Genomic DNA, 15,049 nt, shown 5'->3' on the forward strand with positions numbered 1-15,049 from the left:
TACGCTCCCATACCTCTCCTGCTCAAACAGGGGTAGGCAATAGCCCAGCAGTATGGACTGGATCACAGATTATGGGAGCTCCTCTATACACAAAGTCATTCAGAAAGTGTCTAGCATGACCTATTTAATGATATTCTAGGGCATAGATTTCACAAATCAAAGGACTGATATTTTGATGGGTTTCTTTGTTAGCAGCCATTTTTTCATCTGTACAGAATTTGTACAAGGAAATGTCAAAGTGAATCAGTTACTGAAGACTTGAAGAATGAAATCAGAGGAGATCAAGTACCTCCAGAAGAAAGGCTTTACCTTGGGAAGCAATGACACTGAAAAAGATTTGGGGGAGGGGAATAGATAATCAGCTGAACGTGAGCTCCCACGTTAGTCTCCATGCATCCGATGAAGTGGGTATTCACCCACGAAAGCTCATGCTCCAATACATAGTTAGTCTATAAGGTGCCACAAGACTCTTTGCTGCTTTTACAGATCCAGACTAACACGGCTACCCCTCTGATACGTGAGCTCCCAGTGTGATGTTGTTGTCAAAAGAGCTAATGCAATCCTGGGATGTATAAAGAAGGGAAACTGGATTAGGAACAGAGGGGCTATTTAATCTCTGTATTTGGCCCTGGTGCGACCGCTGCTGGAATACTGCATCCAGTTCTGATATCCACAATTCAGAAAGGATATTAATAAATTGAAGAGGGGTCAGAGAAGAGCCACGAGAATGATTAAAAGATTAGAAAACCTGCCTTATAGTGATATATGCAGAGAACTAAATTTATTTAGCTTAAGAAAGAAAAGTTTCAGAGCCACTGGATCACAGTCTATAAGCATCTATATGGGGAACAAATGTTTAATAATGGGCTTTTCAGTCTAGTAGAGAAAGGTCAAACACAGTCCAATGGCTGAAAGTGAAGCTAGACAAATTCACACTGAAAAAAAAGTGTAAATTTTTAATGATGAGAGTAAAAAACCATTTTATCAAAGACAACTTATCAAAGACAATTTTTCAATCAAGATTGGATGGTTTTCTAAAAGTTCTACCCTAGAAATTATTTTGGGAAAGTTCTTTGGCCTATGTTATACAGTAGGTCAGACTAGATGACCACAGTAAGCCTCTCTGTTCTTGGAAGCTATGAAGGTGGGAGGGCAAGAAAGAAGACAAGAGATGCTAGTCCTATAAGAAGAGGGGAAGAGTCAATGGACCAATCTTATGTAACATTTTTACTATTGACCTTGGCACAAAAAGTGGGTGTGTGCTAATAAAATTTGTGGATGACATAAAGTTGGAAAGTATTGCCAATATAGAAGAGGGCTGGAATATCATACAAGATGATCTAGATGACCTTGTAAACTGGAGTAACAGAAATTGGATTAAATTTAATAGTGCAAAGTGCGAGGTCATGCACTGAAGGATTAACAAGAATTTTTGCTATAAGCTGGGAGGTATCAGTTGGAAGTGACAGAGGAGGAGAAAGACCTTGGTGTATTGATTGATCACAGGACAACTATGAGTCATCAATATAATGTGGCTGTGAAAAAGGCTAATGCAGTCCCAAGATGCATCATGTGAGGTATTTCCAATTGAGATAGTACCATTATGCAAGGCACTGGTGAGGTCTCATCTGGACCACTCTGTGCTGTTCTGGTCTCCCATGTTTAAGAAAGATTAATTCAGACTGGTACAGATACAGAGAAGGGCTACTAGGATGATCTGAGGCATGGAAAACCTACCTTATGAAAAGGTTTCTAATCCTCAGAGAAGTAAAACTCAAAGACCTTGTCTTGTTTAGCTTAACCAAATACAGGCTGAGGGGAGATATGACTGCTCTCTATAAATACATCAGAAGGAGAAATACCAGGCAGGGAGAGGACTTATTTAAGTTAAGTGCCAATGTGGACACAAGAACAAATGGATATAAACTGGCCATCAACAAGTTTAGGCTTGCAAAGAATCCTGTGGCACCTTATAGACTAACAGACGTTTTGGAGCATGAGCTTTCGTGGGTGAATACCCACTTCTTCAGATGCAAGTTTAGGCTTGAAAATATTTGAAGGTTTCTAACCGTCAGAGGAGTAAAGTTCTGGAACAGCCTCCCAAGGGGAGCAGTGGAGGCAAAAAAAACCTAACTGGCTTCAAGACTGAGCTTGATAAGTTTCTGGAGGGGATGGTATGATAAGACTGCCTACAAATGACATGTAGCCAATCTGCAAGTGCTAGCTGCAATTAACTCCAACGGCCAGTGATGGGACACTAGAGGAGGAGGACTCTGAGTTACCGCAGAGAGTTCTTTCTAAGGTGTCTGGCTGGAGGGACTTGCCCACATCCTCAGGGTCCAACTGACCACCATATGTGGGGTTGGGAAATAATTTCCCCCTGGATCAGCCTGGGGAGTAGGGGGGCTGTCTTCCTCTGCAACAGAGGGCACAGGTCACATGCAGGTTTAAACTAGTCTAAATGGTGGATTGTCTGTAACTTGAAGTCTTTAAACCATGATTTGAGGACTTCAGTAACTCAGCCAAAGGTTATGCGTCTATTACAGGAGTGGATGGGTGAGGTTCTGCGGCATGCCATGTGCAGGAGGTCAGATTAGATTATCATAATGGTCCATTCTGACCGCAAAGTCTATGAGTCTATGCATCTATGACCCCCAAAGAAAATCCATGAGGAGATGGTGGCAACACTAGGGGATGATGCCCCTTCACATGCCACAGTGAAAAAACACTGGGCTGCTGAATTTATGCAAGGGAGAATCAGCACTGAGGATGAGCCAAGGTCAGGTTGCCACAGAGATGCCACCACAGAAGAAAGAAGTCGATGTAGCCCACAAGATGGTGATGGATGACAGAAGATCAACAGAAACAAGGTGGAGGAAGGTAACAGTTTTTTTTGGAACATCTTCCTCTGTTGAGAGAGAGAACCTTTCAAGCTTACAGAGAGCTCTTCTTCAGGTCCGGGAAATGAGTGTCAGAGTTAAGTACAAGGTGGAAGAGATTGTGAACATAAGTAGTTAACCCACATTTCCAGGGACCGTTGAAGTGGCCTGTTACCACCCTTCTGGTCACAGGGAGAAAAGGCGTGGGAAGGGGGAAGCAGCGGTGGGAGGGTTGTTAGTGGGTTATAGATTTTTGTAATAAGCCATAAATCCAGTGTCTCTGTTCAGGCTAGCAGAGTAATGAATTTAAGCTCCCAGGCTCATCTTTTGAAAGTGTTATTCAGGTTTCCTTTCAGGATGAGGGCTGATAGGCCAATGTAGCCTTTTATTTTATTTAAAGTGAATTTTGTAATGTGATATTACACTACTGTGGGTTTGGCTCTAGTGGCTACAGTGTCAAGTTTAACAGAGTAAAAGTCACTTCTCCTGCTTGTTTTAGAGTTAGAGCATCTAGGAACACAAAGACCAAGGGTAGTAACCACACTTATGTTCACAAGTACGTTGTCTAGTCTATTTTACAAGTTTTATTGAAGTTACAATTAAAGTTATGATTACCTAAGCATACAGAAATTCTATACAGACCTATGCATAAGTTACAAATATCTTTATACGCACATCCTTAACAATAGTGTTAGGGTCTGATGGGTCTCTCATGGTTTGGTCATCAGTAGAGGGATGGTTCCTGCTGGAGTCCCCCAAAGGGAGCTCAATTTTCCCATTCTGGGCATCCCCTTTTTATAATGTGATTCTGTCTATACTTATATTCTGCGCATGTCCATAAAAGTGTCAACCCTCTTTTCTCTTATTGGTAAGTTTCCAGGGAACACAGAACGGGCCCCAATTTTCTGTAGGCTGTGTAAGTTCCCTTTGTTCTCATTAGCATTGGCATACAACCTGTATCCCTTGGTTAAGACACATGATAGATGCGCCTTTACAGTATTTTTATGATCTAATATTAAACTTCTGGGTAATTTTGTACAATATTACCACTTGGTACAGTACTGCCTCACTTAACTTTGTCCCGGTTAATGTTGTTTCATTGCTGATCAATTAGAAAACATCCTCATTTAAAGTTGTGCAATGCTCCCTGTGACGGTACCTCCCATAAGGCATTATGGAAATATGCTTAGAATGTGTTTTATGCTGCTCAAGCAGGATCTGTGCACAGCTGATTGCTTTGAGGTACTGGTAGTGATTTTAAGTGAGTTTTAAGTGTGGTGGCTGGAGAACAGACAAAGTTGTTACTGGTTTGTTATTTTCTGTTTGCTTATTTCGAGTATGGGAAGTAGAGACAGAAAAGGAAGCAAAATAAATAAGACTGAAGGTCAGAAGAAAACTGCACTGGTTGCAAATTATCCAGAAAGGCTGAACACTGGGCACTGTGAAAGTCTCTGTTAACTAAGCAACCCCAGAGCTGAGTGCATCTCCGTTTCAGTGAACTGCAGAGGGGTTGTGGCCCAGCACAAGAAAGCAGGAAAATGAGTACCAGTGACGCCGCTAATAAACTAGAGCTCGCCAAACGGGAAGCAAAAGAGAAAGAAAACAAACATAAGAGATGGCTAGAATTAAGACAATTAGAAATTAATGCTGTGGAGGCAGAAAAAGCCAGGAAGGAGGCAGAAGAGGCTGCCTACAAGAGAGGTATGGAGGCCCAGAGGGAGGCCCAGAAGCAAGAACTGACTGTTATGAACCTGAAGAGCTAAAACCCTTCAGCTGCTGACTCCGCTTCCCCAAAAATCCACAAATGGGAATGACTATGTCCACAGTATGATGAATCCAGTGATATAGACAAATATTTCATCACCTTTGAGAGACTTTGCACCCTCCATGCCATCCCTGAAGATCAAAAGATGACCATATTGATAGCAAAATTGACTGGCAGAGCTCTGGACATATTCAATAAGATGCCTATTGATGAGTCTTCAAACTATGGTAAATTTAAAGATCTGGTTTTGAAATAGTTTCAGGTTACACCTGAAACCTACAGGGTTAAATTCAGGAGTCTTAAGAAAGGGTCTGGATTAAGTAATGTGGCTTATGCCAATGAAATGAGAGATTTGGTAGATAAGTGGGTGTGGGGGAAAGGCATTACAAGCTTCGAAGGGATATGTGATCTGGTTACTCGGGAACACTTCCTGAATACGTGCAGTGATGATGTAAAACAGTATTTGTGGGACAAAAAGGTAAATGCAGTGGGTGAATTAGCTGGGTATGCAGATTCTTATGAGCAAGCACAAGCTGCAATCAAACATAAACCACTGGCAGACGGGTACAGGGCTGGGGGAAAGCAAAATCACCGTTTTACCCCTGGGAAAAAGGAGGCTGGGCAGACACCTCCCCATTCCCCTGGTACTCATCCTAAATTTCCTGTGCAAGCAGAGGAGCCCAAGAGGTACTATCAGTGTAAGTCCACTGAGCACCTGAGAAATAAGCGTCCCTTGCTGAGTGGAAACAGGCAACAAATAACACATGAAGCTGCGGCTTCTCAGAGCCAGGCTGTGGCCTCTTTCCACACAGGATTTATAAAGCTTGCTTCCACACAGCCAAGCAATGAGCACATGCATGCTTTTAAAATTAATTGTAAAGTGCTTCTTGGATTGAGGGACACAGGTGCTGAGATTTCAGTGATCAGGAGGGACCTGATCTAGGAGAAGGATTTGTTGCTAGGCAAAATTGTGGAATTAGAACTGGTAGGGGGTTAAAAAATCCTTGCACCTTTAGCTAAAGAGCACATGCAAACTTGGGATTTGCAGGCTGAACTGACTGTTGCAATGGTGGCACACAATTTTGCACCATTTCTACTGGGGAATGATTTCTTCTCAGTATGAGGCAGGAGTCTTCCCCTCTTGTGCTCTCCTGCTCGTCCTTTCTCCTGGTATTCCACTTCCCCACTTACCTCAGGGCTTTGGTCTCCTTCCCCCGGTGAACCTAGTTTAAAGCCCTCCTCATTAGGTTAGCCAGCCTGCTTGCAAAGATGCTCTTCCCTCTCTTCATTAGATGGAGCCCATCTCTGCCTAGCACTCCTTCTTGAAACACCATCCCATGGTCAAAGAATTCAAAGCCTTCTCTCCAACACCACCTGCGTAGCCATTCATTGACTTACACGATTTGACAGTCAGGTGTTCAGGCCCTCAGACAGCAGCTGAGCAGTAACAGTATATAATGGCAAGCCCAGGACCGAGATTCCAAAGGGCTTGGGAGAGGAGAAGACTGCCACCCTTGAGTTGGTGGCAGGGGGAACGCATGCCCTCCCACTCCACTGCATCCCATCCCGGAGCCCTAGCAGTGGCAGAAGACCCGCTGCTGCATCAGTAGGGATTCTGGCCGCAACACACTGACATGGGTTCTGGCAGTGCTGCAGCCAGGCTGCCCCCAGGCTACTTCCTGACTCCCGCTCTAGAGGTACCTGGGTCAGGGTGGTGTCCTTAGGGGGGGTCCAGCACCATGGTTTCCTTGGGCTAGCTGGCACGGGGCAGGCATGGCAACTCCTCTGTGTAGCTGGCACAGGGCAGATCGGGCCAGTCCTCGGGTTTACCGCAGGCCTCTGGGGTTTCCCAATTGTGAGCTAGGCTGGAGGTGTCTAGCCTCACCAGTGGCTGCTCTCCCAGTTAGCTCTGAGGTTGGGCCTTTATACTTCTGGGGCAACGCCTGACTCTCTGGGGGGCAAGCTCAGAGCTCCCTGGCTCCGCCCACTCTGGTGCCTGGAGGGACTTGTCTCTCTCTGGGGCGGTGGGTAGCCACACCGCCTCACTACAGGGCCAATACCTGGCTCCCTCTGCAAACAGCTCGTTCCTGCCCAGCGAGGGCCCACTGCCCCCCTCCCTCTGCACAAGGCATGGCCCTGCCCAGTGAGGGCCGAATGCCTGCCCCCATCTGCACGCCACATGGCCCTGCCCAGTGAGGGCCCAGTGCCTGGCTCCCTCTGCGCACAGCACAGCCCTGCCCAGTGACAGGACAGTGCCCAGCTACCTCTGCACTTAGCATGACCCCGTCAAGGGAGGGCCCAGTGCCTGGCTCCCTCTGCACATAGCATGGTGCTGCCCACTGAGGGTCCAATGCCCAGCTCCTTCTGTACACAGCATGACCCTGCCCAGTAAGAATCCAGGGCCTGGCTCCGTCTGCACATGGCACTGCCGTGCCCAGCGAGGGCCCAATACCCATCTCTCTCTTCACATGGCACGGCCCTGCCCAGGAAGGGCCCAGTGCCTGGTTCCCTCTGTACATGGTACAGCCTGCCCAGGGAGGGCCCAAAGCCCAGCTCCATATGCACATGGAAGAGCCCTACCCAGGGAGGGTCGAGTGCCCAGTTCCCTCTGCACATAGCTTGACCCTGCCCAGCAAGGGCCTATGCCTGGCTCCCTCTGCACACAGCACGGCCCTGCCCAGGGAGGGCCCAATACCTGACTCCATCTGCAAATGGCTCGTTCCTGTGCAGCGAGGGCCCAGCGCCCACCTCCCTTTGCAGAAGGCACTGCCCTGCCCAGTGAGGGCCCAATACATGGCTCCCTCTGCACATGGCATGGACATGTCCCACAAGGGGCCAATGCCTGTGTCATAACTATAAAGGGAAGGGTAACTACTCTCCTGTATACAATACTATAAAATCCTTCTTGGCCAGAGGCACCAAAATCCTTTTTCCTGTAAAGGGTTAAGAAGTTCAGGTAACCTGGCTGACACCTGAATTTTCAGAATGGAGAGGAGTAACTAGTGGTGTTCCCCAAGGGTCAGTCCTAGAGCCAATCCTATTAAACTTATTCATAAATGATCTGGAGAAAGGGGTAAAAAGTGAGGTGGCAAAGTTTGCAAATGATTGAAATGAAATATACACAGGTTGAGAGGGAAGGTACTGTACATCTGGGGTCAGGCTTGGGTTATGGGGGGTCACAGATATCGTTTGCAAGGATGAAAAGATACATACATATTGCATAACCAACATAGACCCAGATTGGGGTGCAAGGGTTTTTAAAGTGTCAGTGAATAAGTGGGCTCAGGTTCGCCACCCATGGAATGTATAAGGAGTCCAAGTCAGTATCAGTGGAATGGATAGGTACATGGGTGGGGTGCAACCCTTGGTCCCTCAGGGAACGAAGTGGGTTATTTCCCTGGTCGGCTGTCTCAATCACTCAGTGTGGTATTGGTGGTGTCCGGTGATGTGTTCAGTATAAATGTCTCTAGACCACCTGATGGTGTCGGACACCATGAGCTGTCTCATGAGCTGGGCATAGCGTCAACTGACCCCACATGCTCTCAGAACCGGCTCGTTGCGGGGGTCCCATGAGCCCAGGGCTCCCACAATCAGGGCATGTACCTGGACTTCGTAGCCCTGAGCTCTCAGGGTCTCAGCCAGCATGGCATACTTTGACTCCTTCCATGCTCGGGCCTCGTGGAAGGCAGGTGACCAGTTTTCAAAAGGCACCGTGACATCTACCAGGAGGACCTTCTTCTTTTTTGCATCTGTCATGATGGTGTCAGGTCGCAGTCAGCTGTCTGTCCCGGGGATGGCGGAGTCGACGGCGATCTTCCCCATGGACGGTGGGATGGCTTTCACTAGTCGGTTCTGGATGGCATTGTGGCGGTGCCGCCAGGCTCTGGAGTGCTTCTTGCATCCACACAGGATGAATGGCAGGGTCTCGTTCACATAGCCGCACTTCCTGCAGTGGTTGTCCCGGCTGCCGTGGCGGATGACTCCATTGAGGGGAACGCAGTTGAGTCGGGCCCTGTGGATGAACCGCCAGTTGGCGAAACTGGTGAAGCTGTCCCGGGAAGTAAGTGGTTACTGGCGTCCCACTTGCTGGACACCTCGAACACCTTGCCCTGGTCCAGCTTCTGCTTGAGGTTCTCGGCGTAGTGGTAGCGGATGGCGTCTTTCAGGGACCTTTCTAGCATGGCTCTGGCGGTCGGGGTAACGATGGTGTGGACCGGGGTCTTTACACGTGGCACCAGTATTCCCAGCTCCCGGTGTTCCTCGCACCACTTCCAGCAGCAGCCGATCTTCTTACTCAGGCGTCTTGAGGCATTGCAGGCGTGGGACCAGAGAAAGGATAGGTCTCCCCCATCTCTCCCGAACTCAGCCTCCAGGGAGCTTCTGAGATAAGTGGCAACGTCCTGCTCGGAAGGGGCCCTGGCGATGCATTTCCTGACCACACCCCATATGGACTCCTGTGCGATGCTCCTCACTGTTGGGTCCGGGCACGTCAGGAGGCGGAAGGCTTGGGTCATCACCGCCACGTCACACAGGTCACCCATCCGAGGTACGTTGGCACCGCCCTGTCTGTGGGAAATGTAGATGATGTCCGTGCAAGCCCTCTGGGGAAGGTATCTTCACCAGCTGTCTGATGGTGCTGTCGGCCTTGTTCAGGGGCACCTTGGCCACGGCCCGATCCCGTGAGGACAAACGAGATGCAGGGGATCAGGAAGGTGTTGAGGGCGTTGATCTTTTGCCAGGGGACGAGCAGGGAGGATTCTATTTGGGCTGTGTCTCGGAGGATCTCCGCGATGGTGTCTTTGGGGGTCTGCCTGACGCGGACTCCTGTGGGTGTGCCGAGGTGTTGGTATATCTCTCCCTCTTCGAGGGAAGTCATGGACTCGCCCTGGATAAGGAAACACGAAGGCCGGACCAGCGCCCTGGTGCCACCGTCGACGTGGAGGAAGGCACACTTTTTTTGGGGTTGAAAAGCAGGCCCATCCACTCGGCGGCTTGGCTGGTGACATCGAGCATTTGCTGGAGGCTTTCTGAGCTGTCTGCGACCAGGGCCAGATCATCTGCGTAGGCCAGAATGCTGATTTTCTTGCCATGCAGGTTGACGCCAGTCGGGCCGTTGGAGATGGCTCAGATGAGCGGTTCCATGGCCAGGTTGAAAATGATGGGACTGAGGGGGCATCCTTGTTTCACACCACTGCGGATGGGGATGGCATTCGTCTCTCCATCCGTGGCATGGATGGTGGTGGTGCAGTCCTTGTAGAGGTCCTGGAGGATCTGGATGAAGGTAGCCGGCATCCCGAACTCTCCCAGGATGGTGAAGATGTGGTGGTGGAGTATGGACTCGAAGGCGCTGGTCAGGTCGAGCCATGCTATGACACACTGCCTCTTAGACCTCCTTGCCTCCTGGATGACCGTCTGAAGGAGGACGTTATGCTCGTAGCACCCCTCGGAGGACATGAAGCCCTTCTGGACTGAGCTGACGGCGCCCCCGCAAACTGGCCACTCTGTGATCCTTGCCGTGAGGCAGCTGGCGTACAGCTTGTAGATGGTGGAGCAGAGGGAGATGGGCCTCCAGTTCCCAGGGTCATCTCGGTTCCCTTTTTTGTGAATGAGGACAGGTCATGGACTTTTTTCAGGAGCGAGGAACGCAATGGAACTGCTTGCATTTGGTGAAGATGGCAGCAAGCACCAAGCAGCCGGGGTCTCGCTTCCTCAGCAGGTGGTAGCAGATGCCATCTTTTTCAGGGGCGGTGTTTTTGGCCCTCGTCAGCCTCGCCTGCACCTCCTGAGGGGAGACATCTCGCTCCAGATCTTCCGTGAGGTCAATCTGGGGTAGCTGGAGAAGGCACTCCAGGCGTCGCAAGTCAGTCTGGCCTTCGTTATCGAACACGTCCTTGAAGTAGGAGTGGAGTCTCTCGGGCTGGATGGCACAGTATGAGGAGGTCCTGTCGAGGATCTCCCTCATGGCTTTCGGCTGATTCATCCTGTATAGTTTCTGTATATGGGATGCAGCCGCCGGATCGTAGCGGCGGCCGACATGCCCTTTCCTGCCTTCTCTGGCTGTGTTGTTACAGCCCGGCGCGGGGAATCTGCACGTGGCCTGTGAGGTCTCCTGGGGTTCTCTCCTTCTGGCAGCAATTTCCGCAGAGAGTTCTGCAGTCAGTCTGTCCGTTAGGCTGTTGAAGGTCTCGAAGTCCTCGGCCTTTGCCAGTTCTCCCATCCAGGCAGATTGCCATGGAGTGACGACCCTCGCTTGTGGACATCGTTCCTCCTGCTGTGGTGTCGCCATGGGTTCAGGTGCTGGCCTTCTTGTTCCTCGACCTAGGGAGCGGTGTTCAGGTGGGTTCTGAGGCGGGGGTCCTGATGTGGTGGCAGGGGCCACTCTCAGTGTCTCCGAGCCAGCGCTGGATCTTCCGAGAGGAAATGGGGTTCTGGAAGCACAGTGCTGGGCTTTGTGGGGGCGTGGCTCTGTTTGGAAGCACTGGGGATGGTTCAAGATCTTCTGCAGGTGGTATACGGCTGTCTGCAAGTGGTATCTGGGTGAGGGGTCCCCGGTGGAGCATGTTTTTTTTGGCAGTTGGAGGCTCGTTGGGTAACCTTGGAGGGGGTGATGGGTCTCCCGGGGGCAGGGTCCGGCCGTGGAAACCAGGGGCTGCGGGAGGCTCCTCCGTCGGCTGGGTCTCATGCGGTGTTAGTTGCTCCTATGGCAGGGCAACATGAGGTTGCCTGTGGGGGAGCACTGCACCATCTCGTGGTCGTGTCAGGCCGGAAGTTTTGTATGAGGTCGCTGAGGAGTCTGGCGAGGTTGTTGACCTGGGAGGTGGCAGTGATCCCCTTCACAGCAGGGTCCAGCGAGGGGATTCTGGAGATGGGGCTGGTCCTTTTAGTGGCAACATCAGTCCTCGAGGCAGGGGTTGCGCTTTCTTCGATTAGCGGTTGGTCCTCCCTGACCTGCTGTGACGGTGGGGATGCCGGTTGGGGTGCTGAAGCCGGACTATCGGTGGGAGTCAGGGTTGGAGTCTGCAGGACGTCAGCAGGGTTCACCTTCATGATTTTGAGGAGTCCCTTGCATGTGGCATGATGGGACTTGCATTTCTTTTGGGTCTCGAAGGGGGCATTGCAGCGGCTACACCGGAAAGCAATCCGTTTGTTGTAGGTCTTGCGAACGTGCTTGCTGAGGGCCTCGAGGGTCTGGACTCCGTGGATGGGGAGGCAGAGGAGGAGGCCTGTAGGGAGTGGGTACTGTAGGTAGATGTGGTCATTGTCCCCTGCCTCACCCTCTGTGGGGTGGACCTCTTTTGTGCCTGCAGACTCACCAGGGGATTCCTCTGGGTCTGGTGGAGAAGCTTGAGGAGGTGAAGTTGCTCCTGGGGGTGTGCTGGACTCACTGGCCACGATGTCTCTTTGCCCAGAAGGACAGGGCGCAGCATTGAGATCCAGGGCTGTACAGTTCATTCCCCTTCAAACGGCCCTCCTCCAGACAGGCAGGTGGTAAAAAGTTTCAGAGTCTCGGGTTGAGGAGGTTGTTCCTTCTGCAGCATCCCTCTCTGGAATAGCGGAGCAGCGCTCGACATCCTGGTCCCAGGTCATCTTGGGGGCTCCCCAGGTGGCATCCTTCCCGGCAGGGCAGTGCTCAGCATCCTGGTCCTCAGTCCTCTAGGGGGCTCCTTCGGCAGCATCCTTCCCAGTGGAGTGGGCTCAGCATCCTGGTCCTGGGTCGCTTGGGGGGCTCCTCCGGTGGCATCCTTCCCAGCGGGGCGGCGATCAGCATCTTGGTCCTTGGTCATCTGGGGGGCTCCTCCAGCGACATCCTTCTCGGAGAGGTGGCAATCAGCCTCTTGGTCCTCCATCATCTGGGGAGCTCCTCTGGCGGCGTCCTTCCCAGCGGGGCTGCGATCAGCATCCCAGTCCTCAGTTGTTGGAGGGGCTCCTCTGGCGGAGTCCCTCCTGGCAGGGCGGTGATCAGCATCCCGGTCCTCAGTTGTTGGGGGGGCTCCTCTGGCAGCATCCCTCCTAGCGGAGCAGCGATCAGCATCCAGGTCCTTGGTCATCTGGGGGGCTCCTCCAGCGGCATCCTTCCTGGCAAGGCGGCCATCAGCATCCTGGTCCTCAGTCAATGAGGGGGCTCCTCCAGCAGCATCCTTCTCGGTGGGGCGCCCATCAGCATCCTGGTCCTGGATCTTCGGGGAGGCTCCGCCGGTGGCATCCTTCTCGGCAAAGAGTTCATCAGCATCCTGGTCCTGGATCCTCGGGGGGGATCCTCCAGTGTCGTCCGTCTCGGGAGCAGCAGGGCGGTGTTCAGCATCCTGGACCTGGGAAGCAGGTGAGGATCTTCTGGGGTCCTCCTCCTGAAGAGCTGTCAAGACGTTCTTGCTCCTTGATGTGAGGTCCCGAAGAGCTGGCCTTCTGCTGCTCAATCTTCCTGTAGAGGTGCACGCCGGAATTTTTTTCTGCCAGCTCCTGATGTTTTCATCTTTGCTGGTGGTCCGGGTCTTTGGGCCAGGCTTCCGTTGGGTTTTCTGGAAAGTGGAACACACAGGAACAGCAGCAGTCGATGAGGGTGTAGCTGAAAGAGAAGAAGAAAGAGAAATTTATTTCATGGTGTCAGCAGTGCAGTGCACATGTAAATCAGCAGTATCTATATGCAAATCAGCTTCAGCAGAAGCATAGATCTGTAGGGCAGCATCAATTTTTTCAAAAATAGCTGCAGGAGATTCCATCTTCAGGAGAATGGTTTGCAAATGTCAATTTGAGGAAATTAAACTGATAAGAACAGATATAACTTAGATAATATTTTTACTTCAAGGTCCCAGAGACACAGACAAGGTTTTCATCTTGAGGCTAAAAGACCAAAAACATCAAGACACTTGATCATGGCCTTGGATAAGCCAAGAGACTACTCACACTTGATCTTAGCTCACAGAGAGCTGAGAGGTGGCAAAGTTTGCAGATGATACTAAACTGCTTAAGATAGTTAAGACCAAAGCAGACTGTGAAGAACTTCAAAAAGATCTCACAAAACTAAGTGATTGGGCAACAAAATGGCAAATGAAATGTATTGTGGATAAATGTAAAGTAATGCACATTGGGAAAAATAACCCCAACTATACATACAATATGTTGGGGGCTAATTTAGCTACAACTAATCAGGAAAAAGATCTTGGAGTTATCGTGGATAGTTCTCTGAAGACGTCCACGCAGTATGCAGCAGCAGTCAAAAAAGCAAACAGGATGTTAGGAATCATTAAAAAGAGGATAGAGAATAAGATGGAAAATATCTTATTGCCCTTATATAAATCCATGGTATGCCCTCATCTTGAATACAGCATACAGATGTTATCTCCTCATCTCAAAAAAGATATACTGGCATTAGAAAAGGTTCAGAGAAGGACAACTAAAATGATTAGGGGTTTGGAATGGGTCCCATATGAGGAGAGATTAAAGAGGCTAGGACTTTTCAGTTTGGAAAAGAGGAGACTAAGGGGGGATAAAAATCATGAGTGATGTGGAGAAAGTGAATAAGGAAAGTTATTTATTTGTTCCCATAATATAAGAACTAGGGGCCACCAAATGAAATTAATGGGCAGCAGGTTTAAAACAAATAAAAGGAAGTTCTTCTTCATGCAGCACATAGTCAACTTGTGGAACTCCTTGCCTGAGGAGGTTGTGAAGGCTAGGACTATAACAGCATTTAAAAGAGAACAAGATAAATTCATGGAGTATAAGTCCATTAATGGCTATTAGCCAGGATGAGTAAGGAATAGTGTCCCTAGCCTTTGTTTGCTAGAGGATGGTGATGGACGGCAGGAGAGAGATCACTTCATCATTACCTATTAGGTTCACTCCCTCTGGGGCATCTGGCATTGGCCACTGTCAGTAGATAGGATACTGGGCTGGATGGACCTTTGGTCTGACCCAGTACAGCCATTCTTATGTTCTTAATCTGCACACTGCTCAGCCCTGCTCAGCGAGGATCCAGTGTCTGGCTCCCTCTGCAAATGTCATGACCCTGCCCAGTGAGAGCCTAGTCTCCAGTTCCCTCTGCACGTGGCATGGCCCTGCCCAGCAAAGGCCCAATGCCCAGCTCTGTCTGCACATGGCATGGTGCTGCCCAGCGAAGACCCAGTATCCAGCTCTATCTGCACATGGCATGACCCTGCAGTACAGACCCTAAAGGAGTGCTAGTTTGGGCTCCCACGCCTGAATCATCTGCAGGTTTTCTCTTTGTTCCTCACCATTTCTATAACACTCAGCAGTGTGATGTTTCTTGCCTAGCCAGGAGGCTTAAGGCCACCAATGCAAGCCAGCAGCTTTCCAGTCTACTGTGTGGGGCCATGTGGGTTTCTCTGGAGGAATTCGAGCCTAGATCAGTCAGCGTGAGCTCGATCCCTGAAAGGTTTTCACTAGA

Source organism: Gopherus flavomarginatus, chromosome 7, assembly GCF_025201925.1.
Source record: "Gopherus flavomarginatus isolate rGopFla2 chromosome 7, rGopFla2.mat.asm, whole genome shotgun sequence".
NCBI lineage: Eukaryota > Metazoa > Chordata > Testudines > Testudinidae > Gopherus > Gopherus flavomarginatus.